We start from the raw sequence: 5,143 nt of genomic DNA, 5'->3' as shown, positions 1-5,143 counted from the left end.
GCCCCAAAACATCTGGTATCCCTTGGCCCTTTCCTCTAATAAAAGGCAGAATCCATGTGTAAAGGTCTAACAGGGTTGCAGGGAACCATCCCTAAAGTCAGACCCTCCCTCCCCCACAGTCCCATGTGGTGTGGCAGGGGAAAAAAAAGTTCCTTTGGTTCTCTCTACTCCTCAGCAGGTGCCTGCTCTCCATCTCCTGCCACCCAACTCCTAGCACAGCGCACAAGTGGCAGCATTTCTTCCGCAGAGACACACACCCCTGGGTAACAGTGCCAGTGACAATAAAGGGCCCAGCCCCAGCAGGGCAGGTGTCCCGCGGTAGCCCCAAGCCTAGGATGGGAAGGAGCCTGCGCTACTGCAACCGCCTCAGTGCAGTCGAGGGGCAGAGTTAAGAGTTGGGTCCCCCTGTCCCCCTCCCCCGTTAAAGATCAGAAGAAAAGCTCCAGGGACGGGGGATCCAGTCCGTGCCCCAGCTGAAGCCGGTCCCTCCCCACAGCTGCTGGTGCCCATGGCAGAATCGCTCCCCTCCCGAGAGTGGCTGCGCGTTGGGGGTAACGAGGGGGCTCTGTCTAGCCAGGTATTTATCAGGGGCGCAAAGGGGGGGGGCAAGTGCAGTTTGCCCCAGGCCCTGCAGGGGCCCCCACGAGTTTTTCGGGACTCCTGGGGAGTCCTTCACTCCCTTCGGGGGCCCCGGAAAACTCTTGCAGGCCCCGGGCCTCCGGAGCTTCTTCTGCTCCCGGTCTTCGCCGGTGGGGGGGGGTCCTTCTGCGCCGGGGCGGAAGGACCCCCCGCAGCCGAATTACCGCCGAAGCGGGACCCTGCCGAAGTGCCCCAAAGACCCGCGGTGGGGGCCCCCGCCGCCAAATTACCGGCCGCGCTTCGGCGGCGGGGGAGCCCGCCGCGGGTCCGGGAACGGAAGGACCCCCCGCCACTGAATTGCTGCCGGAGACCCCGGAATCCTCTGGGCGGCCCTGGTATTTATCCCCAGCCCGGGCACTGAAGGGGCCTCAGGCTCCTTCCCCGCCCGCCCCAGGCAAGAGCAGAGGCGAGGCACCGACACACCTGGGCGCGTGGCAGGTCCAGCCAGAGCGGGCAGCGCGAGCGGGGAAGGGGCAGGGCCCGGTGCCGTACAACAAGATGGCGCCGCCCCTTATGCCCCGGGTCCTCGCCCCGCCCTGTGAGCCCCAGGGCAAGCAAACCAGCCCCGCCCCTTTGCCCGCCGCGCCCCGGCTGCAGGGGAGTCACAGGCAGGGCCGGACTCCCCTTCGCCTGGGCTCAGCCCGCCCCGCGGCGCCGGGGTTTCCTCGGGCCCTAGTGGGAGACCGGCTCCCTCCGCCCCGGCTGCCGTCTCGTCTGGCGGGGACCCGGGGAGACCCTCTGCAGCAGCGCCGGGAGCATTTCAACCCGGGGCCTTTTCCTGCTGCTTCGCTTGTACTGGCCGGTGCCGCCGCCCCCCACACACAATATGACCACTCACTGGCCTAGCGTGTCGCCTCCATTGCCCTGCCTGGGAGGACTGTAAACCCTGGATAGGGTGGGAACCACTTCAAGCCTGGGGTGTGGGGCATCCCTAGTTCTAGCACCTCTGCTAGGGAAGGTTTATGGTCCTGTTTCAGCTTTTGACATAGTCCGTTTTCTGCCAGGAACTAGAAGCTCCTTTCCAGATGATACATAGGGTGCTTTAAAGTGGGCCCGAAGGTCCACAAGATAGGCTGAGCAGGTGATCACAGGCTTGATGCATGAATAAGGGGGGCTCAGAAGGTGGGTGAATGAAGTCAGCAAGCAGGAGCTGGGTGGATAAATGCCCCCTTGCACTCAAGCTTGGGAAGTGCGGATAAAAAATTTCTCAGTACTGATAAGGAAGATGCTTGTGCACCAGGAACTGCTCAAGGCCATGAATTTTGTAATCAAATGGTTCACCAGGTGCTGTTAATTAACCACAGGCAATTAAATGCTTTAACTGTGATGAAAACTTATTATATAAATTTGTGCTGTATTGAAGAAAGTGGGGGCTGGTTCTGGTTCTCTGTGGAGAAGGGGCTTGTTCTTTGTTGCTTGTGTGCATGCATCAATAAAGAACTTGGTTTCGGACTTCGCTGGGTTGCCTCTCTCTCTTGTGGTCAGACAACAAACCTGAAAAGTCTGAGATAAAGATAACCCCGACACAGGCTGTGACGGTGCTGCCCATGGGAACTAGCTGAGGTCACTCAATCAGGGTGAACTGCAAACAAAACGGGGCAGACAAACCCCAAATGCTTGTTGTTATTCCACTACTTAGATTTACCAACCAGCACAAAACAGCTTCCATAGGACCTCACTGGTTACTTAGAAGTTTAAACCATGCAGTTCCCTTAAAGTGCCCAGCCTCAGGCCTCCGTCCAGACACACCTGTCAGATATGATGATGATTCCTGAAAATCTTATCATATAAAAAGAAAAGGTTCTTCCAATCCCAAAGGATCGGCCACATACCCAGGTTCAATTATAACTTAGCTCTTACCCACAATACACGCTACAGCCAATTCTTATTAACTAAGCTAAAATTTATTAGAAAAGAGAGAGAGTGTTGGTTAAAAGATCCATATACATACAGACTTGAATTCAATTCTTGAGGTTCAGATACATAGTAGAGGTGAGCTAATAGTTGCCAAAAGTCCTTTTAGAAATAATCCATAGGTTATAGTCCAATGTCCATATTCAGGGTGACTCCAGTGAATGACTGGGGATCTCAATCCTTGTGGCTTAAGGTTTCCCCCTCTTGAAACCCAAAGCAGATCTGAGATGAAGAAGGATCATGTCCCAGGCTTCTTATACATTTCTAGCAGCCTTTTGGCCTGAGAAAACAATAGGCTTAACTCCTTCTCCCAAACATCCTGGCAATTAGCACAGAGTAATTTATCCATTAAACAGTTCAGATACAGGTTACCACAACCTTCAAAGAGACACATAGACAATAATACTATTTCACTCAAATATCATCTTAAATGCTAATATTCCTTTTTTGATCTTTGAATTAAAACTATAGCAATAGACTAGACTTGTTTGCTTACATCACAAGACCTGAGCAAACACCTCCCCTTCTACCTCTAACAATGCAGATTTACATTTCAAAGCTCTATTCATTTACATATCTTGCTAACCAGTTCTTAAGGTTTACCCATGGGTCAGGTTAGTCAGTGAGGTGAGTTAATTAACTCTTTCTGGCCCTGTCACCTTTCAATGAGATATTATACTACACTCATAACGTCACACAGGCTAACTATTGTGAGCACAAAGATTGAGAGTCAAGGTGGCTGAGGTAAATCCGTATTGCCAACTCCAAACATTCAAAAATCATGGGGCAGGCTCACAAAAATCCTGAGATTATGTAAAAATACTAGATTCGGTGTTCTTTTGATTTGCCTTCTGCTTTTTGAGCCTTTCACGTGGACTGGGGTCACATTTTGAAGCTTTCTCCATAGCCACAAGGGCTAGAAACGTGTTTTTCCCTTTAAGAACGAAGGCTGAAATCATCACGCATCCACTTGACTCCAGGAGCTGGGGCTTTAAGGAAAACAATCCTTCTGATGAGACTCGTGATACAATTATGAGTTGGCAACATTGATTCTTGAACCAGCTTCTTTTGGTGAAGGACACAAGCTTTCAAGTTTCACAGAATTCTTCTTCAGGTCTTAAGTACAAATAGTTCACATGCTCAAATGGAATTCATAATTAGACAGACATATTCCCCACACTGTAACACTGGGGTGGCTCGGGGATCTGTGGGTGTGGGGTGGCTTGAGAGACCCTTGTGGGGAGGTTGAAATGGGCTGGGGTAAGGGGCTCAGGCTGTGTGACCACCTGGGCCTGTCTGCTATGTTGCTGTGTTCAATTTCCCCCTCTTCTGTCTGCTTCACCCTAGACTAGTTTGAAAAGGACACTAATGAAACTGGAGGAGGCCTGGATGGTGGGCAGGGCAAGAGGAAGAGGCTGTTCTCCAAAGAGTGTGAGTCAACATGTGTGTGTGTGTGTCTGTCTGGGTCTGTAAGGACCCCCACCCTAGGCTCTCTGAGAGCTGCACTTGTGGCATACTAGGGCACCCTTCACTCCTCTGGGGATTATAGTCCATTCAGTGAGGTTGTAGCTGTAAATCAAAACAAGCCAGTCAAGCTGACAGGCCCCAGGATCCTGTGGGAGTCTTGTTATGTAACTTGTGATACAGCTTGGTGTAACTGAAGAGGGCAACAGGCTGTACTGCTGCCTAATTAAAGATTCACAATTTGGATTGTGTAGTCCCAGCACTCACAGCATACCACAGGGAATAGGATCCCTCATCATGTTCACTTTGGAGACAGGCACCTAATGTTAAGTCCGGTGACTGATCTAGGATTCTAAAAATTATTTTCAGCTGAAAAATGAGACCCTTTGAACCTGTTCGGAAAGCAATTTAACTACAAATCACTTTCATCACTGTTGTAGAAACTGCTGGAATTATAGAATATCAGGGTTGGAAGGGACCTCAGGAGGTCATCTAGTCCAACCCCCTGCTCAAAGCAGGAACAATCCCCACTAAATCATCCCAGCCAGGGCTTTGTCAAGCCTGAGCTTAAAAATCTCTAAGGAAGAAGATTCCGCCCCCTCCCTAGGTAACCCATTCCAGTGCTTCACCACCCTCCTAGTGAAAAAGTTTTTCCTAATATCCAACCTAAACTTCCCCACTGCAACTTGAGACCATTACTCCTTGCCCTGTCATCTGGTACCACTGAGAACAGTCTGGATCCATCCTCTTTGGAACCTCCTTTCACGTAGTTGAAAGCAGCTATCAAATCCCCCCTCATTCTTCTCTTCTGCAGACTAAACAATCCCAGTTCCCTCAACCTCTCCTCATAATCATGTGCTCCAGCCCCCCAATCATTTTTGTTGCCCTCTGCTGGACTCTTTCCAATTTTTCCACATCCTTCTTGTAGTGTGAGACCCAAAACTAGACGCAGTACTCCAGATGAGGCCTCACCAATGTTGAATAGAGTGGAATGATTATGTCCTTTGATCTGCTGTTCTGGTAGTACTACATGCATTTATTTCAAATGGTGGTTGCTAATATGGTTTCTGCTGACAATCCATTATTATTAGGGATGTAAAAGGTTAACAGGTAAGCATTAGGCTTA

This window comes from Chelonoidis abingdonii, chromosome 1, assembly GCF_003597395.2.
Source record: "Chelonoidis abingdonii isolate Lonesome George chromosome 1, CheloAbing_2.0, whole genome shotgun sequence".
In the NCBI taxonomy this organism is placed as follows: Eukaryota; Metazoa; Chordata; order Testudines; family Testudinidae; genus Chelonoidis; species Chelonoidis abingdonii.
This window is presented reverse-complemented; position numbering follows the sequence as displayed.